Consider the following 25,216-nt stretch of genomic DNA (forward strand, 5'->3'; position numbering starts at 1 on the left):
GAAAAATTACTTGTATCATGCACAAAGTAGATGTCCTAACCAACTTGCCAAAACTATAGTTTGTTAACAAGAAACTTGTGGAGTTGTTGAAAAAACGAGTTTTAATGACTCCAACCGAAGTGTATGTAAACTTCCGACTTCAAATGTATATACATCGCTAAATGTATTAGGGAACAACCTGATTTCTCCAAGAGAGTCCAGATCCTGGATCATCCTTATTTAGTTGTCTGTGGATCAACAATGCATCAACCGATCAGATAAAATTACAATCCGGGATCAACAATACATCAACCAATCAGATAAAATGATGATCCGGGATCAACAATACATCAACCAATCTGATAAAATTACAATCCGGGATCAACAATACATCAACCAATCAGATAAAATGATGATCCGGGATCAACAATACATCAACCAATCAGATAAAATTACAATCCGGGATCAACAATACATCAACCAATCAGATAAAATGATGATCCGGGATCAACAATATATCAACCAATCAGATAAAATGATGATCTGGGATCAACTCAGGTTCTGTAAATTATATCACATAATCAACACAGTAAAATGAAAATTTGTTATTTGTTTTTATAACATAAATATTGGATCTAAGTTGAGCACTGTTCATCACCAATCGGTATAGTTACCAATATAGATATATAGGTATATGTATAAATATAGTTATCAAAGAGTGCCTGTCTACATACTGTAGATAATTAGTTTGGAGAATAAATATGTTATACCTCCAGATCTAGACAAGCAGTGTTGTTGATAAGCAGTGTTGGCTAGTGTTCAACATACCGCTTAGCTTCTCCTCTCTTTATGGAGTAACCCAGCTGACCTTTGCCCCCGATTTGTATTGAAAGTCACAACATAAAATCAAGAAGGCAAAACGGGAGAGTTTTTTTCCACAGCTGTAGTGTTTGCCCTCTCTCCTCCACTTATGCTGCTTTGGTGTCTACTTTAAAAGGTAATTGAAGCTTGGAGAGCACATCCTTTTTGTCATGCAAAGCAGAGCTAGGTCCTTTTAGCTCTTTAGCTTCAACTGGAGAATTGGCGTTGAGAAATAAAGATTCCATTGTTGTGAAATTCCCCTCCGGCTTTGTTGTAAGATTTACGATTGTTTTTGTGAATGAGTGTTTTGGCAGGAGGCTACTGCAATATTTCACTGAGATACATATATTTTATGGAAACATCCACAATATTTTATAGGTGAAGAAGTCACAGTTCAAATGACTTTTTTAAAACTATGTGAGTTTGATAATGTGTGATAAAAAACACATCTGCACCATTTGTGTGTTTAGATCATTGTTACTGTGTTGTTGACTTATTGTTACTGTGTTGTTGACTTATTGTTACTGTGTTGTTGACTTATTGTTACTGTGTTGTTGACTTATTGTTACTGTGTTGTTGACTTATTGTTACTGTGTTGTTGACTTATTGTTACTGTGCTTTTTGTTGACTTATTGTTACTGTGCTTTTTGTTGACTTATTGTTACTGTGCTTTTTGTTGACTTATTGTTACTGTGCTTTTTGTTGACTTATTGTTACTGTGCTGTTTGTTGACTTATTGTTACTGTGATGTTTGTTGACTTATTGTTACTGTGCTTTTTGTTGACTTATTGTTACTGTGCTGTTTGTTGACTTATTGTTACTGTGCTTTTTGTTGACTTATTGTTACTGTGCTTTTTGTTGACTTATTGTTACTGTGCTTTTTGTTGACTTATTGTTACTGTGCTTTTTGTTGACTTATTGTTACTGTGCTTTTTGTTGACTTATTGTTACTGTGCTTTTTGTTGACTTATTGTTACTGTGCTTTTTGTTGACTTATTGTTACTGTGCTGTTTGTTGACTTATTGTTACTGTGCTGTTTGTTGACTTATTGTTACTGTGCTGTTTGTTGACTTATTGTTACTGTGCTGTTTGTTGACTTATTGTTACTGTGCTGTTTGTTGACTTATCATTTTATTTTTTAATTACTTATCATTCTTAGTCTATTAAGTCCCTATAGCAGCCTAGATATTACAACTGTGAAACAGAAGAATATTGTACAAAATGTACACATGTTCACATTTTTCTGTACATTACCATAAAACAACCCCTTTGTGCAGGCAAACCATTTTGATTTATAAATTGTTGTCAATGTCTATGAATTATTGCTATGGTAACCTAGCCGGTCAACTGGCAGCTTCCACATTACATTAATGTCGATCAAATGTGATGTCATCAGATTATGTGCCTATCAAAAAAATTCCATTCAGAAAATGTGACTGTGGAGACTATAGTGCAAATTAATGGGTTGAGTGAGTTTGGGTTTTGTCATGACATGTTGCAAACAACTTGACGTGCGCTAACAACCTTCCTCTGTGATTTAATAACAGTCATCTATGTTAGACCCCACCCCCACCCCTCTCTCTCCTTCTTTCTTTGCCAGAGGGATTGCTATAAACTGCACCAATTTACCCGAGTCCAACCATATTGTAATGGGTGCGTCTCTCCAACCCTTCCCCCTTCCCTCTGCTTGTTCCAACCAAGGACAGGGGTCAGTCAGAAGGCCTTTCTGGCCCCGTGGCAGATACATAGTTTCAGGCTCCTCATTGGACAGTACTAGTCCAATGACCTTTTCAACTCTTCTCTCCTCCATGACCCCAAAATGCCTAGTGCTTGAGGTCATCATTTTCTATGTTTATCTTCTTGTTTTTCCTTTCACATTTGAATAAATGTTTGTTCTTAGCCCAGCTGTAATGAATGTCAAATAATATTATCTTTATACGTTGCACAATAAAGGTGAAAAAGTCTTTATTAATAGTGATTCCTTTGTGTGTCTCTATAGGTGGAAGTATTCATTACCAGCTCTGCAGTGCTCCTGAAGAAAAGACTGGATCCTACCGGTAAGTTAGACACACTGTATGTACAACACAGCGAAAGGTTAAATTACAGTGTTTTAATTTTCTATTAAGTCATCCGGTGTTCCTTGTTAACAGGGAGACGAATCAGTGTTATTGCAATTATGTGGCGCTCTTAATTCAATTTGCCCCTGTGAACTAAAATGAGTTCTAAACTTCCCCATTAAACTTAATTGCTGTTCATTCAATTCCATAAAACGGGGGGAATTGTCAGGGGAAATCCTGATCATAAATGTAATTATTTTAATAACGGGGGCGCCGGTGTACTAGTTATCCCCCTCATTACCGTACGTGATTCACTATCGCTCTAGCCTGACAAAACACAACCAAGATCCTCCTCTGACAATGTATTGGGCTGGAACAGGACAGGGAACCATCAAACAAAGACATGTTCTACAGGTCAATGTGGAATGTATTGTGTCAGGGTTAGACACCACACAGATAATGGTTTTTGGTGATTTTCTATCAAATGTCAATCTTTTTACCCAGGTTGGAAGCCACATATTTCCAATATTTTCAATCTGATCATTAATAAACTGCTTTGACTCTACACATTGTCTTCCTGTTAGATATTTAAAAAACAGTAGCATTTATTTTCAGAAGAAGAGAAATGTACCTGGAAGCCCTGATCACAGTCACAAGCTCAGTCTCTCCATGACGCTAGAAAATATCGCTCCCCAAGGTTTCAAAATGGTAGCATTTAGCCCTTCACTGTGCTGTCCCCCCTTTCTCCTTCTATCCTTCCCTCCCTCCCTCCTTCCTCCTATTTCTTCCCATGTCCATTAGACCTTGCAGACTAATCGAGCAGCACCAATTGCTCCCGCGGTGAGATCATTAAGTAAATTATTTTAAGATCAAACGGCCAGCAGTCACAATGAAGTCCTGTGTAATGGTGAAAAGCTCAGAAGTCTCCCCCTCCTCCACCCCCTCCTGTGAAATGAAAGCCCAGTGGGTAGTTGTCTCTTGCACCTATCAGGTGGATACCCAGGCCATTAGACTCCTTTTAGCTGCAGGCTAAGGCAGGACCCGCTAATTGGCTGCAGGAACAAAACCAAACCCACTGACAGGATCAGACTTGCATGCCGCTTTTAAAGAGATGCCAAATTATTGTGAGGGTCCAAAGACAGAAACAGCAGTGACAGGGGGCTAGCTAGCTAGCTACCACTGGAATGGTCCACCTAGGAGAGGCAGGAGGCTAGCTAGCTAGCTACCACTGGAATGGTCCACCTAGGAGAGGCAGGAGGCTAGCTAGCTAGCTACCACTGGAATGGTCCACCTGGGAGAGGCAGGAGGCTAGCTAGCTAGCTACCACTGGAATGGTCCACCTAGGGGAGGCTAGCTAGCTAGCTACCACTGGAATGGTCCACCTAGGAGAGGCAGGAGGCTAGCTAGCTAGCTAGCTACCACTGGAATGGTCCACCTAGGAGAGGCAGGAGGGCTAGCTAGCTAGCTACCACTGGAATGGTCCACCTAGGAGAGGCAGGAGGCTAGCTAGCTAGCTACCACTGGAATGGTCCACCTTGGAGAGGCAGGAGGCTAGCTACCACTGGAATGGTTCACCCAGGAGAGGCAGGAGGCTAGCTAGCTAGCTGCAACTGTAAATGGTCCACCTAGAGTAGGAGACAGGATGCTAGCTAGATAGCCACCACTGGAATGGTCCACCTAGGAGAGGCAGGAGGCAAGCAAGGAGAATTAGGCAGAATGGACAAGTGAGGTTGTTCTGGTTACGACATAGGTTATCACAGGAGAGTACAGATTGCTGATGACTTGATAGCCACCTCTGAAAATGGACTTTTGAATCACTTCCGGTACTTTATGGTAAATTAATGTAAGTGTTGTGTTTATAAAGTGCATTGCATTCAACCATGTTTACACAATTTTGATGAATTGGACTGATAAACCACATTGATGAAAGAATCAGAATTCCAGGAAAGGATTTTCCAGCTACACAGCCACTTTCCTCCCTCAAAAGGGGTCTAACGTTGAGCTGAGTCCATAATTCAGATCCTATATACATTAGGAGAAATCTATAGGCCTCAACCCCACATGAATGGATAAGATTGGCACCTTGTTTATAAATCAGTCATAGATAGATAGATTCAGTAATTCTCTATCGTCCTGTCCATCTATCCATCTATGTCCCAAATTACACCCTATTCCCTATATGGAGTACACTTTGGACTTTGGAACAGGGAGCCCTATGGGACTATGTAGTGCACTATTATTTAGTGCAAGAAATAGTGCACTACATATGGAATAGGCTGTGTCTCAGATAGCACCCCTGAGGTTCATTGTGGTCTCTCTCTCACATAAGGCCTCAGCTGAGCTGGCCAATTAGAGCATTTGACGAGGTTAGACAGAGGACAGGACAGACAGACATCACTGATCAGAGAGCTGCAGGTACAGAGAACAGGACAGACATACATTACTGATCAGAGAGCTGCAGGTAGGTACAGAGGACAGGACAGACAGACATCACTGATCAGAGAGCTGCAGGTACAGAGAATAGGACAGACATACATCACTGATCAGACAGCTGCAGGTACAGAGGACAGCACAGACATATATCAGAGGACAGGACAGAGAATAGGACAGACATACATCACATCACTGATCAGAGAATAGACAGCATATATCACTGATCAGAGAGGTACAGAGAACAGACATACATCACTGATCAGAGCTGCAGGACAGAGAATCACTACATCAGATCAGCTGCAGGTACAGGAATAGGACAGACATACATCACTGATCAGGACAGCACAGACATACATCACTGATCACTGATCAGAGACAGACATACATCACTGATCAGACAGCTGCAGGTACAGAGAATAGGACAGACATACATCACTGATCAGACAGCTGCAGGTAGCTACAGAGGACAGGACTGACAGACATCACTGATCAGACAGCTGCAGGTAGCTACAGAGGACAGCACAGACAGACATCACTGATCAGACAGCTACAGGTAGCTACAGAGGACAGCACAGACAGACATCATTGATCAGAGAGCTGCAGGTACAGAGAATATGAAGTGTGTGTGTGTGTGTGTGTGTGTGTGTGTGTGTGTGTGTGTGTGTGTGTGTGTGTGTGTGTGTGTGTGTGTGTGTGTGTGTGTGTGTGTGTGTGTGTGTGTGTGTGTGTGCCATTAGCTCAGTTCTAAAGCCATTAGACAGACAGTGATTACACACTAAGTGCTGTCCATGGACGGTGGTTTGACAGCTTGCCTTTTTACTGGGTCAGAGTTCCTGTTGGGTAACATAATTAAGAGCATGGGTGTAGAAAGCAGGTCACTATTATATACAATGGACTTTCCCGTGTATCTCCTTTATAATCTATCTCAGTATAAACCTACACAAGAGAAGTTTCAAATCATATTTGGTATGTTTTTGTTTCTATTGTCTCACTGTAGGATACATACATTTTGACCAGAACAGCCTCAATTCATCGGGGCATGGACTCTACAGGGAGGGGTGTCAAACTCATTCCACGGAGGGCCGAGTGTCAGCAGGTTTTTGTTTTTTTGTTCCAATTAATCCCTAGACAACCAAGTGAGGGGAGTTCCTTACTTAATTCATCAATTAAGTACAAGGGAGGAGCGAAAATGCACAGATATTCACCCTTGTGGAATGAGTTTGACATTTGTGCTGAGTGAAAACTCCAGCACCATTGCAGCTCTTGACACAAATCGGTGCACCTGGCACCTACTACAATACCCCATTCAAAGGCACTTACATCTTTGTCTTGCCCATTTACCTTCTGAATGGCACACATACACAATCCATTTATCAATTGTCTCAAGGCTTAAAAATTCTTCTTTAACCTGTCTCCTCCCCTTCATCTACACTGATTGAAGTGGATTTAACAAGTGACATCAATAAGGGATCATAGATTTCACCTGGATTAACCTGGTCAGTCTATGTCATGGAAAGAGCAGGTGTTCTTAATGTTTTGTACACTCAGTGTATTTTGTGCTGAATTCTTGCACTCACTCACCCGCACATACAGCGATCCTTTTTCAGTAGTTTGGCTCTGTTTTGACCAAGGAGAGGAGATGGAAACCAATGCATGAGATGTAGTTTTGATTTAAAAAATGATCTTGTTGTCAACTAACATGAACAAAAACGTGAAATCAACAAAAATGTGTACCATGTCACTGGATTTAGGGAAAATCCAGTCCAAAAGAAATATGTATTTTTTTGATACATTTTTTATTAATCCACTGTTCATACAGTCCCAAAAGGTGTTGTATGTCAGCAGTCAAGTTTTTAAGATATTGAAGCAAAGCGTCACCAGCCACATCATCATGTATAAAATACCAAAATATAGTTTTTTGGGGTGGAAAAAAAGGAGGAAAATTCTCCAAATTCCATCACGTTGATGACTTTAATCAGTTTTCCATGTTGATTCAACGTCATCAGAAGGAAAGACATTGAGTTTTTTGTTGTTGAAATGACATGGAAACAACACTGACTCAACCAGTGAGTAGTGTTGTAGATAGATGAGATAGAAACCAATGCAGCAAAGTGAAGAGCGTGATTTATCCTCCTCCAGCATGGACCGTCAGTCTCATCAATCACATGTTTTAATTAGTGATAGCTCTCCTTTGTGACTGAGAAATGTGCATGTAATTCAATTTGGGGCTCCCCGCAGCTCCGACCCAGTTCTCCCAAGTGAAGATTTGTCAATTCAATGGAAGTTCAGGCAAGGTCCTAATGGTAGAGACAGGGGAAAGGAGTGAATTAGGTAAAGCAATCTGCCACCGCTGACATCATTGTGTTCTGTTGAATGCTGTGGGGCAGGACAGGAGAGACACGTGCTGTAAGCTTTATGACACCCTCTGCAGTTCCTGTATCTGTACCTATGACTCAATGATATAGAGGTTACATAAGGGTTTGGCTATGATAAGATCAGCTGTAGTATGTGGCTCTGCTGGCCTTTTTAATGTCCTTGGTTACAGGGAACTTATCAGTCCGACTTTTTATTTTTTATTTTGTCTTCAACTTTTTATTCTCTCCCCGTCTCTGTCTTCAGGGAGCTCTTGCTCTATCTAGTCAGCTAAACACCAGCCACGAGTTCATTATTTGTGGGGAAAAGGAAGCAGCATGTTCAGTCCAGCTAAAGCTACAGTATTAAGGATGGCATTATCCGCCATCTGACGTTGTCACCAAACTAAACTCTTAGAAAATAAGGTGCTATCTAGAACCTAAAAATGTTCTCCGACTGTCCCCATAGGAGAACCCTTTGAAGGACCCTTTTTGGTTCCAACTCAAAAGGGTTCTACGTGTAACCAAAAATAGTTCTATCTGTAACCAAAATGGGTTCTATGGGGACAGCCAAAGAACCATTTTGGAACCCTTTTTTCTGAGTGTATCTATGAACAGATGATCAACCACACCACCCTCGACAGGGACACACTATACTCCAAAACCTCCCAAACAGCCTTGGCCCTGTCGTTGACCTCATGTACAGGTTTAGGGATTAACACTAGGCAAAACAAATCCACCTAATCTGTGTATGGCCCTGCACTGCAGAAAACAATTAACTGACATAACCTCATTGATTTATAGTAGCTATACTATAAATACTGTCATATTTTTGCCTCAGAGTGAGGGTCAGCATTAAAAGTTACACTATCTGTCAATCTGTCAGGCTGCGTTACAAATTCCACCCTAGTCCCTATATTGTGCACTCCTTTTGATCAGAGTCCCATGGGTACCCTATAGAACCTGGTCAAATGTAGTGCACTATATAGGGAATGGGGTGCCATTTGGGTTGCGACCACAGTCTCTGTCCATGTACATGTTTGAAATACCCTGTAGGACCCCAGGCTGTACAGATGGCTGTATGACTGCTCCAGGTACCTATTAAAAGCTATTGTACAGGCCTGTACGCCTGTCGTCTCATTTATAGACCATCTGCTCACAGAACCATGCCAGCAGGTGTGATGTGATTGGTTATCACGGTCAGGATGACCGAACCATGATGATCCAGCAATCCAGCAATCTAGTAATGTGATGTTGTTAAATGACTTCAACTACGATGTGCAAACAAGCCTGTCTGTTGGTACTCTTTACACTAGTCTGGACATGGCTGTTGGTACTCTTTACACTAGTCTGGACATGGCTGTCTGTTGGTATTCTTTACAGTTGTCTGGACATGGCTGTCTGTTGGTATTCTTTACACTAGTCTGGACATGGCTGTTGGTACTCTTTACACTAGTCTGGACATGGCTGTTGGTACTCTTTACACTAGTCTGGACATGGCTGTCTGTTGGTATTCTTTACACTAGTCTGGACATGGCTGTCTGTTGGTATTCTTCACAGTTGTCTGGACATGGCTGTCTGTTGGTATTCTTTACAGTTGTCTAGACATGGCTGTCTGTTGGTATTCTTTACAGTTGTCTAGACATGGCTGTCTGTTGGTATTCTTTACAGTTGTCTGGACATGGCTGTCTGTTGGTATTCTTTACAGTTGTCTAGACATGGCTGTCTGTTGGTATTCTTTACAGTTGTCTGGACATGGCTGTCTGTTGGTATTCTTTACAGTTGTCTAGACATGGCTGTCTGTTGGTACTCTTTACAGTTGTCTAGACATGGCTGTCTGTTGGTATTCTTTACAGTTGTCTAGACATGGCTGTCTGTTGGTATTCTTTACAGTTGTCTGGACATGGCTGCCTGTTGGTATTCTTTACAGTTGTCTGGACATGGCTGCCTGTTGGTACTCTTTACAGTTGTCTAGACATGGCTGCCTGTTGGTATTCTTTACAGTTGTCTGGACATGGCTGCCTGTTGGTACTCTTTACAGTTGTCTAGACATGGCTGTCTGTTGGTATTCTTTACAGTTGTCTGGACATGGCTGCCTGTTGGTGTTCTTTACAGTTGTCTGGACATGGCTGCCTGTTGGTACTCTTTACAGTTGTCTGGACATGGCTGCCTGTTGGTACTCTACACTTGTCTGGACATGGCTGTTGGTATTCTTTACAGTTGTCTGGACATGGCTGCCTGTTGGTATTCTTTACAGTTGTCTGGACATGGCTGTCTCTTGGTACTCTACACTTGTCTGGACATGACTGTTGGTATTCTTTACAGTTGTCTGGACATGGCTGCCTGTTGGTATTCTTTACAGTTGTCTGGACATGGCTGCCTGTTGGTACTCTTTACAGTTGTCTGGACATGGCTGCCTGTTGGTACTCTACACTTGTCTGGACATGGCTGTTGGTATTCTTTACAGTTGTCTGGACATGGCTGCCTGTTGGTATTCTTTACACTAGTCTAGACATGGCTGTCTGTTGGTATTCTTTACAGTTGTCTGGACATGGCTGCCTGTTGGTACTCTTTACAGTTGTCTGGACATGGCTGCCTGTTGGTATTCTTTACAGTTGTCTGGACATAGCTGCCTGTTGGTATTCTTTACAGTTGTCTAGACATGGCTGTCTGTTGGTACTCTACACTTGTCTGGACATGCCTGTTGGTATTCTTTACAGTTGTCTGGACATGCCTGTTGGTATTCTTTACACTAGTCTAGACATGGCTGTCTGTTGGTACTCTTTACAGTTGTCTAGACATGGCTGTCTGTTGGTACTCTTTACAGTTGTCTAGACATGGGTGTCTGTTTGGTATTCTTTACAGTTGTCTAGACATGGCTGTCTGTTGGTACTCTTTACAGTTGTCTAGACATGGCTGTCTGTTGGTATTCTTTACAGTTGTCTGGACATGGCTGTCTGTTGGTATTCTTTACAGTTGTCTGGACATGGCTGTCTGTTGGTATTCTTTACAGTTGTCTGGACATGGGTGTCTGTTTGGTATTCTTTACAGTTGTCTAGACATGGCTGTCTGTTGGTACTCTACACTTGTCTGGACATGGCTGTTGGTATTCTTTACAGTTGTCTGGACATGGCTGCCTGTTGGTATTCTTTACAGTTGTCTGGACATGGCTGTCTCTTGGTACTCTACACTTGTCTGGACATGGCTGTTGGTATTCTTTACAGTTGTCTGGACATGGCTGCCTGTTGGTATTCTTTACAGTTGTCTGGACATGGCTGCCTGTTGGTATTCTTTACAGTTGTCTGGACATGGCTGTCTGTTGGTACTCTACACTTGTCTGGACATGGCTGTTGGTATTCTTTACAGTTGTCTGGACATGGCTGCCTGTTGGTATTCTTTACACTAGTCTAGACATGGCTGCCTGTTGGTACTCTACACTTGTCTGGACATGGCTGTTGGTATTCTTTACAGTTGTCTGGACATGGCTGCCTGTTGGTACTCTTTACAGTTGTCTAGACATGGCTGTCTGTTGGTATTCTTTACAGTTGTCTGGACATGGCTGCCTGTTGGTACTCTTTACAGTTGTCTGGACATAGCTGCCTGTTGGTATTCTTTACAGTTGTCTAGACATGGCTGTCTGTTGGTACTCTACACTTGTCTGGACATGCCTGTTGGTATTCTTTACAGTTGTCTGGACATAGCTGCCTGTTGGTATTCTTTACAGTTGTCTAGACATGGCTGTCTGTTGGTACTCTACACTTGTCTGGACATGCCTGTTGGTATTCTTTACAGTTGTCTGGACATGCCTGTTGGTATTCTTTACACTAGTCTAGACATGGCTGTCTGTTGGTACTCTTTACAGTTGTCTAGACATGGCTGTCTGTTGGTACTCTTTACAGTTGTCTAGACATGGGTGTCTGTTTGGTATTCTTTACAGTTGTCTAGACATGGCTGTCTGTTGGTACTCTTTACAGTTGTCTAGACATGGCTGTCTGTTGGTATTCTTTACAGTTGTCTGGACATGGCTGTCTGTTGGTATTCTTTACAGTTGTCTGGACATGGCTGTCTGTTGGTATTCTTTACAGTTGTCTAGACATGGCTGTCTGTTGGTATTCTTTACAGTTGTCTAGACATGGGTGTCTGTTTGGTATTCTTTACAGTTGTCTAGACATGGCTGTCTGTTGGTACTCTTTACAGTTGTCTAGACATGGGTGTCTGTTTGGTATTCTTTACAGTTGTCTAGACATGGCTGTCTGTTGGTACTCTACACTTGTCTGGACATGGCTGTTGGTATTCTTTACAGTTGTCTGGACATGGCTGTCTGTTGGTATTCTTTACAGGTGTCTGGACATGGCTGTCTGTTGGTATTCTTTACACTAGTCTAGACATGGCTGTCTGTTGGTATTCTTTACAGGTGTCTGGACATGGCTGTCTGTTGGTATTCTTTACACTTGTCTGGACATGGCTGTCTGTTGGTATTCTTTACAGTTGTCTAGTCATAGCTGCCTCCTTATACAGGACAGTATTGCTGGACCCTTCGTAGACCTAGTGATGTGTAGAAGCACCTTGTCCTTGATACTTCCTCCCCTTCATTAGCTTGATGACTGTTGTTTAGTGTGTGTTGACTCTATAGTGTTGTCTATTGAATTGAATTGCATGAGACCCAGTGCTGGATGGAGGCACCTCGACACATCCCCCCCTTCATTAGCTTGATGACTGTTGTTTAGTGTGTGTTGACTCTATAGTGTTGTCTATTGAATTGAATTGCATGAGACCCAGTGCTGGGTGGAGGCACCTCGAGACATCCTCCACTTCATTAGCTTGCTTAGAGTGTTGACTCCAGGGTGCTGTTGACTCTAGTGCGTTGACACTTCATTTTGGATTGTCATTGACTTCATGTGATAGCCTATCTTGCTATTCTGGGATCAATGATGAGGGTTTGGGGAAAGAACTTCTGTGCACTTGTGAGACACATTTGATCTTATTCATGATGTGAGGGTGCTATCAGCATGACTTTGTTTACCCCTTCAGTAATCCATTGAAATGACAATCTAGTGATGGGCAACAAAACAGGTCCCGCTGCCTCTTGACCTACAAAGAGACCAGGACCTCTTATCCTTCATTTAAACGTTTCTCTTCTGATTCCCTCTTCAATAGGAGACTTAACTGATACTGAGGGTATAGGGCCCGAGCCGTTACTCAAAACAATGAGAGCTTTCAGAGTTAAAGGACCCATTCAAATGCTAAAGGCGGCAATAGCTAATTATTTAGTTCTCACCAGACACTTGAAAGTCTCTTATCTGACACGTGTTAATGCAAAGTGACTGTAGGGTTATTTATCTCACAGCAGTCATCTATCGGCTTTACTTCCCTATGGGAACAGAGAGGGAAAAGGAAGGGACGCCTTCAACACTGTTGATGCTCCTCTCACACATGTGTATCTGTCATTCTAATCTACTGTAATCTGCACTATTCCACTGTAATCTGCTCTATTCTACTGTATTCTACTCTGCTCTTTTAAATTTTTTGCTTTATTTAACTAGGCAAGTCAGTTAATTAAGAATCTTTACAACGTCTTTACAATGACGGTCTAAGAACAGTCAGTTAACTGCCTTGTTCAGGGGCAGAAAAACAGATTTTTACCTTGTCAACTGGGGGATTTGATCTTGCAACCGTCTGGTTACTAGTCCAACACGCTAACCACTAGGCTACCTGCCGCCCCACACTGCACTCTGCTCTATTCTACTCTACTCTATTCTATTCTACTCTACTCTACTCCATTCTACTGTACTGTGCTCTATTCTACTCTGCTCTATTCTACTCTATTCTACTCTACTCTATTCTACTCTTCTAGTCTAGTCTACTCTATTCTACTCTACTCTATTCTATATTCTACTCTACTCTATTCTACTCTGCTCTACTCTACTCTGTTCTATTCTACACTGCTCTATTCTACTGTATTCTACTCTATTCTATTATCTTCTATTCCATTCTACTCTATTTTACTCTGCTATACACTGCACTACTCTGCTCTATTATACTCTGCTCCTCTCTACTCTATTCTACTCTGCTCTGCTCTACACTTCTCTATTCTACTTTGCTCTGCTTTAGTCTACTCTATTCTATTTTACTCTATTCTACTGTACTGTGCTCTACTCTACTCTATTCTACTCTATTTTGTTCTACTCTATTCTCTTCTACTCTACTGTAATCGGCTCTACTCTGTTCTACGCTATTCTACTCTACTCTATTCTACTATGTTCTACTCTATTCTGCTCTATTCTATTCTATTCTGCTCTACTATGGTCTACTCTATTTTACTCTATTCTCCTCTGCTCTACTCTACTTTATTCTACGCTACTCTATTCTACTCTATTCTATTCTACTTTATTCTACTGTTGGCTTCTCTATTCTATTTGACTCTGTTCTATATGCTTTCCATCTCAGACCATGCATGTACACTACCATTCAAAAGTTTGGGGTTGCTTAGAAATGTCCTTCTTTTTGAAAGAAAAGCACCTTTTTTGTCCATTTAAAATAACATAAAATTGATCAGAAATACAGTGTAGACATCGTTGATGTTATAAATGACTATTGTAGCTGGAAACGGCAGGATTTTAATGGAATATCTACATAGGCGTATAGAGGCCCATTATCAGCAACCATCACTCATGTGTTCCAATGGAACGTTGTGTTAACTAATCCAAGTTTAGCATTTTAAAAGGCTAATTGATCATTAAAAAACCCTTTTGCAATTATGTTAGCACAGCTGAAAACTGTTGTTCTGATTAAAGAAGCAATAAAACTGGCCTTCTTTAGACTAGTTGAGTATCTGGAGCATCAGCATTTGTGGGTTCAATTACAGGCTCAAAATGGCCAGAAACAAATCATTTTCTTCTGAATCTCGTCAGTCTATTCTTGTTCTGAGAAATGAAGGCTATTCCATGCGAGAAATTGCCAAGAAACTGAAGATCTCGTACACCGCTGTGTACTACTCCCTTCACAGATCGGTGAAAACTAGCTCTAACCAGAATAGAAAGCACAACTGAGAAAGAGGACAAGTACACTAGAGTGTCTAGTCTGAGAAACAAACGCCTCACAAGTCCTCAACTGGCAGCTTCATTAAATAGTACCCACAAAACAGAGGCGATAGAAAGAAGAAAAAGTCATATCTCTGACTGAGCAATAAAAAGAAAAGATTAAGATGTGCAAAAGAACACAGACACTGGACAGAGGAAGTCTGGAAAAAATTGTTATGAACTGACAAGTCTAAGTTTGAGGTGTTCAGATCACAAAGAAGAACTTTCGTGAGACGCAGAATAAATAAATAAAATGCTGGAGGACTGCTTGACGCCATCTGTCAACCATGGTGGAGGTAATGTGGGGGTGCTTTGGTGGTGGTAATGTGATGGTCTGGGGGTGCTTTGGTGGAGGTAATGTGGTGGTCTGGGGGTGCTTTGGTGGAGGTAATGTGGTGGTCTGGGGGTGCTTTGGTGGAGGCAATGTGATGGTCTGGGGGTGCTTTGGTGGAGGTAATGTGGTGGTCTGGGGGTGCTTTGGTGGAGGTAATGTGATGGTCTGGGGGTGCTTTGGTGGAGCTAATGTGGTGGTCTGGGGGTGCTTTGGTGGAGCTAATGTGGTGGTCTGGGGGTGCTTTGGTGGAGGTAATGTGGTGGTCTGGGGGTGCTTTGGTGGAGCTAATGTGATGGTCTGGGGGTGCTTTGGTGGAGGTAATGTGGTGGTCTGGGGGTGCTTTGGTGGAGCTAATGTGGTGGTCTGGGGGTGCTTTGGTGGAGGTAATGTGATGGTCTGGGGGTGCTTTGGTGGAGCTAATGTGGTGGTCTGGGGGTGCTTTGGTGGAGGTAATGTGATGGTCTGGGGGTGCTTTGGTGGAGGCAATGTGATGGTCTGGGTGTGCTTTGGTGGAGGCAATGTGATGGTCTGGGGGTGCTTTGGTGGAGGCAATGTGATGGTCTGGGGGTGCTTTGGTGGAGGCAATGTGATGGTCTGGGGGTGCTTTGGTGGAGGCAATGTGATGGTCTGGGGGTGCTTTGGTGGAGGCAATTTGATGGTCTGGGGGTGCTTTGGTGGAGGCAATGTGATGGTCTGCTTTGGTGGAGGTAGTAATGTGATGGTCTGGGGTTGCTTTGGTGGAGGTAGTAATGTGATAATCTGGGGGTGCTTTGGTGGAGGTAGTAATGTGATGGTCTGGGGGTGCTTTGGTGGAGGTAATGTGATGGTCCGGGGTTGCTTTGGTGGAGGTAATGTGATAATCTGGGGGTGCTTTGGTGGAGGTAATGTGATGGTCTGGGTGTGCTTTGGTGGAGGTAATGTGGTGGTCTGGGAGTGCTTTGGTGGTGGTAAAGTGGGAGATTTGTACAGGGTAAAAGGGATCTTGAAGAAGGAAGCCTGTCACTCCATTTCGCAACGCCATACCCTGTGGACAGCGCTTAATTGGAGCCAATTTCCTCCTACAACAGGACAATGACCCAAATCACAGCTCCAAACTATGCAACAACTATTTAGGTAAGAATCAGTCAGCTGGTATTCTGTCTATAATGGAGTGGCAGTTGTGGGAGCTGCTTGACCGTAGGGTACGTAAGAAGTGCCCATCAAGCCAATCCAACTTGTGGGAGGTGCTTCAGGAAGCATGGGGTGAAATCTCTTCAGATTACCTCAAAGAATTGACCACTGGAATGCCAAGGTCTGCAAGGCTGTAATTGCTGAAAGTTGAGGATTCTTTGACGAAAGCAATGTTTGAAGGACTCTATTTCAATTAAAAAGTCATTATTTACAACCTTGTCAACGTCTTGAATATATTTCCTATTCATTTTGCATCTAATTTCATGTATGTTTTCATGGAAAACAAGGACATTTGTAAGTGACCCCAAACGTTTGAATGGTAGTGTATATTATCATAAATACTATAGGACAGATATCACATAATAGATTTAGAATCAGTAAACTGTTCCAAATTCACTTCAAAATATTCCTAATAAACTGCTTTGGTATATACAGTTGAAGTCGGAAGTTTACGTATACTTAGGGTTGGAGTCATTATAACTCGTTTTTCAACCACTCCACAAATTTCTTGTTAACAAACAATAGTTTTGGCGAGTCAGATAGGACATCTACTTTGTGCATGACACAAGTAATTTGTCCAACAATTGTCTACAGGCAGATTATTTCACTTATAATTCACTGTATCAAAATTTCAGTGGGCCAGAAGTTTACATACACTAAGTTGACCGTGCCTTTAAACAACTTGGAAAATTCCAGAAAGTGATGTCATGGCTTTAGAAGCTTTTTATAGGCTAATTGACATAATTTGAGTCAATTGGAGGTGTACCCGTGGATGTATTTCAAGGCCTAACTTCAAACTCAGTGCCTCATTTCTTGACATCATGGGAAAATCAAAAGAAATCAGCCAAGACCTCAGAAAAAATTGTAGACCACCACAAGTCTGGTTCATCCTTGGGAGCAATTTCCAAACACCTGAAGGTGCCACGTTCATCTGTATAAACAATAGGTCGCAAGTATAAACACCATGGGACCACGCAGCCGTCATACCTCTCAGGAAGGAGACGCGTTCTGTCTCCTAGAGATGAACAGACTTTGGTGCGAGAAGTGTAAATCAATCCGAGAACAACAGCATAGGACCTTGTGAAGATTCTTGAGGAGACAAGTACAAAAGTATCCACAGTAAAACGAGTCCTATATCGACATAACCTGAAAGGCCGCTCAGCAAGGAAGAAGCCACTGCTCCAAAACCAACATAAAAAGACAGATTACGGTTTGCAACTTCACATGGGGACAAAGATCATACTTTTTGGAGAAGTGTCCTCTGGTCTGATGAAACAAAAATAGAACTGTTTGGCCATAATGACCATAATGAGCCACTGCTCCAAAACTGCCATAAAAGAGCCAGACTACGGTTTGCAACTACACATGGGGACAAAGATCATACTTTTTGGAGAAGTGTCCTCTGATCTGATGAAACAAAAATAGAACTGTTTGGCCATAATGACCATATTGAGCCACTGCTCCAAAACTGCCATAAAAAAGCCAACTCCTTCTCGGTGCCGTGAGTGGATATTGTGTGAATGTTTTACAGTGTATTTTGTACAGTAGAGCTATAAAGTCAGTGTCTCAAATCCCCACATAGAGTGTCTATTGGTCTCCTGAGGAGCAGACCCTAAGAGTATGTCAAACTAGCTGCCTGCCCACGGCAGGGGCCAAGCTGTTCTCTCTAACAATGTTACAGGGCAAGAAAATCATCAGCTTTCAATCCTGTTTTGATATGACAGGTTATTTTATGGTACACCCAAAATACATTTGGTACCAATTCATCCCAGGGTCTACATATACTGTCGCTGTCTCGCAGTGATGTAAAGTACTTCAGTAAAAATACTTTGGAATAAAAAAAATAGTTAAAAATTGTTGGACCATGCACCTGCCTGTCTGTAAATTAAAAAAACAAGAATGTGGTGCCGTTTGGTTTGCTTTATGTAAGGAATTTTTGTTGTTGTTGTAGATTTATACTTTTACTTTTGATACTCAAATATATTTTACCAATTACATTTACTTTAGACTTTTACTCAACTAGTATTTTAGCAAACTAAACATCTTGTTGCTTAGAAACCTGTATGGAAATAAGTTCCAGCGGACGGCAGTAATGTAACACTTTGTGGTGGTGACACGAAACGACAAGCAGCAGAGATGCCTGTAATCGGTCTCTACCTGCATTTACGCACTTTACTAACCCATCATAGACCCACAGCAGTAATCAAGTATTGTAAGATCATTATAAAGTCCCCCTCACTACTGGAAGAGACATTTGTGTTATTCTGTAGTAGCAACAGTGTAGTATGATTAGGATGAAACGTGCCATATTAAAGAATAATTCACCCCTCTAGACTCATTTCCTACATACAGACCTCCAAAAGAAATGACCTGAAAGCAATCACTTAATTCCACCAACCTTAAGTTATTATGGCATCACCTTTATGCCACCATTTTTACAAGACTGTGTTTGCATTTCTTAATCAATCTCACAGTCAATCCCAGTTAATCCCAAATGTTTCACCTTGGCAATTTCCAATGTCGTATCCCCTCAGACAGACAGACAGACAGACAGACAGATAGACAGACAGACAGACAGACAGAGAGAGACAGAGAGAGAGAGAGATTAGTTCTGTATCAATGACTTACTGGAAATTACTATACATTTAAATCAAATTTATTTATATAGCCCTTATTACATCAGCTGATATCTCAAAGTGCTGTACAGAAACCCAGCCTAAAACCCCAAACAGCAAGCAATGCAGGTGTAGAAGCACGGTAGGTACACTAAATTAATTCAGACACATTATATCATTATATGTTGAGTAATGTTATTTATTTTAATCTGGTCTGTATGTCCTTTTAGTGTTTGGGAGATTATTTGTTAAGAACAATAAAGCTAAATTCTGCATGGAAATGCATCAAACAAGCAAATACATCATGATGAATGGGATTGAATAGGTCACATATGTTAATAATCTTATGTACCCTGTCTCCTACATCATATTTGTGATGCAAATAGATACAATGACTCCGATAGGAATGCTGATGATCCAACAATCCACAGGACATTCAGTTGATTGGTTACGGTAAAACAGAATTGATTCACTGTTCTTTACTATTAAAGTTGTTAAGAGAGCTCAGCTCTGTTACTCCAGCATCTTATTCCCAATCAGTCAGTCAGTTAGATGTTCATTTCCTGGGAAAGTTTTAGAGATGTTGTTGATTGTGTTCTGTCTGTTTTCTCTCAGTATCTAATGGCTCTGAATCAGTGTGGCTGAAATCCCTGCTCGGAGACAAACATGGAAATGCTCTCCCTGCAATCACAGCCTTTCATCCAGCCCACTAGGAAATATCGTGTCTATTAGCCATTAGCTGATCTGATATCCTGGTTTAGACAGCTCAGGCATCTCTCTGTGTGGCTGTTTGGAGGGAGACTGAAGAGATTGCAGGCTTCGACCCATGTGTCTGTTGATTGACTCAAATCAACCAAACTGTGGCCCAGATCAGTCTGTCTGGAAACAGATGTCCATTGGTGATTGATTTGATTGGCTGTCTAATACATTGCCAAATGTGTGTGAATGTTCCGGAAGAGTCAATGAGTCATGTTACCATGTGTTTGCTAGAAACAGGTTGTACAAATACGTTGGCAGATTTAACAATGTGATGATGGATGTCAACATACTTCTTGGATTGAAGATACATTTTAGGAAATGATTCACCAGTGAAATTATATATGATTATGTATATTCTATTAAAAAAAACGTCTTTATGAAAAATAGCAGCTTTGAGGTCCTTCAGAACATCATTTAGGCACATCTGTTAACTTTCAATAATATTCTGAAGGAATTTAATTTGTGTTTTGCCATAAGATTAAACATATTATAAATCGAATCACGTGAAATACTTTGTTCTCAGAACAGGTAATGCTATCCCATATCCAAATTCCATAACGTTGTAGGTACACTAAGAACATTGTTTTGGAAGTGTTGTTAACTATGTAGCTAATCGTTCAAAAGGGAAATTCACACAGCTCCAAGTGGAAGGAAAAGTTCATTCTGAAAGACTTCTAGATGTAGCAGCATGTATTGGCTTGTGTCTCCAGTGCTGAAGAGAACAGGTCTGACAACAGAGAGAAACATGGCTGACGCCAGGCTCTCCCCCTCTGTCTGGTCTCCCAGTTCACAGCAGGTTAAAACACTACAGTACTAAACGCTCCAGGCTGCTCTCTCACGACACACACTCACCTTTTACAGCTCCGCTATGGTGTTTCAATTCACATCTGGACTGTTGTTTTGGCTCTTTGGACTAGATATCCTAATGTGCTTGTGTGTGTCTGGTGTGTGCGTTCTAATTCATGGATTAGTGGATTAACACACACACACCAGACAAACACACACACACACAGACACACACAGAGACACACACCAGACAAACGCACACAGACACACACAGAGACACACACCAGACACACACCAGACACACACACACACCAGACACACACAGAGACACACAACAGACACACACACACACACCAGACACACACACACAGAGACACACACACACAGACACACACAGAGACACACACCAGACACACACACACAGACACACACTAGACACACACCAGACACACCAGACACACACAGAGACTCACACCACACACACACACACAGAGACACACACCAGACACACACAGAGACACACACACGGCAGTGTCCAGCGGCAGTGAGAGACCCAGGTCAGTCTGACAGAGACACACACACACACACACCAGAGACACACAGAAACACACCAGACACACACAGAGACACACCAGACACACAGAGACACACACAGCAGTGTCCAGGTGCAGTGAGAGACCCAGGTCAGTCTGACAGAGACAGTAGTTGATGTGCTCTGTGAGGGGCCTCACCTGAGCTGTGATCTAGCAGCCGTGATCACAAGGAGACAGCAGTGGAGTGAATTCCTCCTGTCTCACTTCAAATGCAGCAGAACAGTAAATCAGACAGGTAGACGACACCAGGCGAGCCACTCATCCCTCTAGTGCACCGCTCCACTTCTGTCCCCTCTGGCTCAGGAAGCAGTATGCCAACAATGTCACCTGACAACACTACTGGTGCCATTTTACCACTGTTGCATTTTACGGGATGGGTCAGGATGTGTGTGTCATAAAATCTGATTTTAACCTAACCCTAACCACTCTGCTAACCCTAATACCTAACCCTAACCACTCTGCTAACCCTAATACCTAACCCTAACCACTCTGCTAACCCTAATGCCTAAACTGAACCACTCTGCTAACCCTAATGCCTAACCCTAACCACTCTGCTAACCCTAATGCCTAGCCCTAACCACTCTGCTAAACCTAATGCCTAACCCTAACCACTCTGCTAACCCTAATGCCTAACCACTCTGCTAACCCTAATGCCTAAACCGAACCACTCTGCTAACCCTAATGCCTAACCCTAACCACTCTGCTAACCCTAATGCCTAACCCTAACCACTCTGCTAACCCTAATGCCTACCCACTCTGCTAACCCTAATGCCTAACCCTAACCACTCTGCTAACCCTAATGCCTAACCACTCTGCTAACCCTAATGCCTAGCCCTAACCACTCTGCTAACCCTAATGCCTACCCACTCTGCTAACCCTAATGCCTAACCACTCTGCTAACCCTAATGCCTAACCCTAACCACTCTGCTAACCCTAATGCCTACCCACTCTGATAACCCTAATGCCTACCCACTCTGCTAACCCTAATGCCTAACCCTAACCACTCTGCTAACCCTAATGCTTAACCCTAACCACTCTGCTAACCCTAATGCCTACCCACTCTGCTAACCCTAATGCCTAACCCTAACCACTCTGCTAACCCTAATGCCTAACCCTAACCACTCTGCTAACCCTAATGCCTAACCCTAACCACTCTACTAACCCTAATGCCTAACCCTAACCACTCTGCTAACCCTAATGCCTACCCACTCTGCTAACCCTAATGCCTACCCCTAACCACTCTGCTAACCCTAATGCCTAACCCTAACCACTCTACTAACCCTAATGCCTAACCCTAACCACTCTGCTAACCCTAACCACTCTTCTAACCCTAATGCCTAACCCTAACCACTCTACTAACCATAATGCCTAACCCTAACCACTCTGCTAACCCTAATGCCTACCCACTCTGCTAACCCTAATGCCTAACCCTAACCACTCTGCTAACCCTAATGCCTAACCCTAACCACTCTGCTAACTAACCCTAATGCCTAACCCTAACCACTCTGCTAACCCTAATGCCTACCCGCTCTGCTAACCCTAATGCCTAACCACTCTGCTAACCCTATAGCCTCATTGTTTTTTCATACATTTTTACAATATTAACTTTGCAGCTGGCACATCTAGGGAAAATAACTCAGTCCTGCCTCCAGGGCAAGACTCATGACAATAAATGTCAACCTGCTTGTGTGTGGTTGTGTGTGTGTTTGGGCGTGCCTGTGTACATGTGTGCGTGCATGCGTGCGTGCGTGCGTGTGTGTGTGTGCGTGTGTGTGTGTGTGTGTGTTTGGGCGTGCCTGTGTACATGTGTGCGTGCGTGCGTGTGTGTGTGTGTGCGTGTGTGTGTCTGTGTGCGTGCGTGTGTGTGTGTGTGCGCGTGTGTGTGTGTGTGTGCGTGTGTGTGTGTGTGTGTGTGTGTGTGTGTGTGTGTGTGTGTGTGTGTGTGTGTGTGTGTGTGTGTTTGTGGGCACGTGTGTGTTTGTGCACACGTGTGTACCATTGCAGTGTTATCCACGGATTTCCCCGAAGACTACCGTAGGAACATCTGACTCACAGTGTTTGTGGCGTACTGTGCGTTATGCCAAAACAGAAGTTGAAAGACAATGATACGTAACATAGAAACACGTGATAACAGCAGCAGGAGTAGTTTAGGTTGATGAACATTTCACTCTGTATTAGCCCAGTGTACAGAACCACATCACCCCAAGTCTCACTGTGAGATGAAGCTATCAGAGAAATCCTATCTGTGTGAAGGGGGGGGGGGGGATGGGATGGATCAGGAAAGGTCACAGTGCTATTTCAAGGCGTCTACTTTACATGGCCGCATAGGAAATGAAGCCCTTCAATCAAGCAGGATTGGGTGGCTGGACTATATGTGTAGACGTAACAAACAGAGCACTGAGAGTAATGATAAAGTCATAAATCCATCAAACCAAGGGAAGAGTGAGAAGGGAATCTCATGGTCAGAACAATAGTATTTCTGAAATGGCTGCATATCAATGTGTCCATGTTCTTGAAAAGCAGGATTATTTGATACACTCACAATTAATGAGAAAAGGGAACGGGGGAAAATCTGTCTATATATTCCAACAAACAGATATTTATTCAAGACCACAACTAATGGTGGAGGGAATCACTACATCCTGTCTATATTACACTATACAGTATATACAAAAGTATGTGGAAATCTCTTCAAATTAGTGGATTTCAGCCACACCTGTTGCTGACAGTTGTATAAAATCAAGCACACAGCCATGCAATCTCCATAGACAAACATTGGCAGTAAGAGCTCAGTGACTTTCAACGTGGCACCGTCATATGATGCCACCTTTCCAAACAAGGCAGTTCGTACAATTTCTGCGCTGCTAGAGCTGCCCTGGTCAACTGTAAGTGCTGTTGTTGTGAAGTGGAAAGGTCTAGGAGCAACAACGAATCAGATAGGCCACACAAGCTCACAGAACGACCGAGTGCTGAAGCTCGTATAAATGGTCTGTCCTTGGTTGCAACACTCACTACTGAGTTCCAAACTGCCTCCGAAAGCAAAATCAGCACAATAACTGTTCGTCAAGAGCTTCATGAAATGGGTTTCCATAGCCGAGCAGTGGCACACAAGCTTAAGATCACCAAACACAATGCCAAGCGTTGGCTGGAGTGGTGTAAAGCTCGCCACCATTGGACTCTGGAGCAGTGAAACGCATTCTCTGGAGTGATTAATCACGCTTCACCATCTGGCAGTCCGACGAACAAATCTGGGTTTGGCGGTTGCCAGGATAACGCTACCTGCCCTAATGCATAGTGCCAACTGTAAAGTTTGGTGGAGAAGGAATAATGGTCTGGGGCTGTTTTTCATGGTTCGGGCTCGTCCCCTTAGTTCCATTGAAGGGAAATCTTAATGCTATGGCAAATAATGGCATTCTAGAAGATTATGTGCTTCCAACTTTGTGGCAAAAGTTTGGGGAAGGCCATTTCCTGTTTCAGCATGGCAATGCCCCCGTACACAAAGCGAGGTCCATACTGAAATAGTTTGTCGAGATCGGTGTGGAAGAGCTTGACTGGCCTGCACAGAGCCCTGACCTCAACCTAACCGAACACCTTTAGAATTAATTGGAACGCCGACTATGAGCCAGGCCTAATCGCCCAACATCAGTGCCCGACCTCACTAATGCTCTTGTGGCTGAGTAGAAGCAAGTCCCTGCAGCAATGTTTCAACATCTAGTGGAAAGACTTCTCAGAAGAGTGGAGGATGTTATAGCAGCAAAAGGGGGAACAACTTCATTTTAATGCCCATGATTTTGAAATGAGATGTTCGATAAGCAGGTGTCCACATACTTTTGGTCATGTAGTGTATTTTGTAAGATGTAAAAATAAAAAAAAACTAGATGTTCCTAAGGAACAAACCATGTACAGATGAAGACAGAAGTTTACATACACCTCAGCCAAATACATTTAAACTCAGTTTTTCACAATTCCTGACATTTAATCTTAGTAAAAATTCCCTGTCTTAGGTCAGTTAGGATCACCACTTTATTTTAAGGATGTGAAATGTCAGAATAGTAGTAGACAGAATGATTTATTTCAGATTTTATTTCTTTCATCACATTCCCAGTGGGTCAGAAGTTTACATATACTCAATTAATATTTGGTAGTATTGCCTTTAAATTGTTTAACTTGGGTCAAAAGTTGCAGGTAACCTTCTACAA

The 25,216-nt window shown here is 42.5% G+C and overlaps 1 long non-coding RNA gene across 1 annotated transcript in view; it reads left to right on the top strand.

Annotated features, from left to right (window-relative positions):
• The first annotated feature begins 885 nt into the window (after nt 1-885).
• LOC135521371 (uncharacterized) overlaps nt 886-25,216 on the top strand; it is a 28,653-nt gene continuing 4,322 nt past the window's right edge. Inside the window, exons 1-2 of the long non-coding RNA XR_010452535.1 lie at nt 886-976; nt 2,840-2,897. This is a non-coding gene — a long non-coding RNA (uncharacterized LOC135521371). The remainder of the gene's footprint in view (nt 977-2,839; nt 2,898-25,216) is intronic.

This window comes from Oncorhynchus masou, chromosome 29, assembly GCF_036934945.1.
Source record: "Oncorhynchus masou masou isolate Uvic2021 chromosome 29, UVic_Omas_1.1, whole genome shotgun sequence".
Lineage (NCBI taxonomy): Eukaryota > Metazoa > Chordata > Actinopteri > Salmoniformes > Salmonidae > Oncorhynchus > Oncorhynchus masou.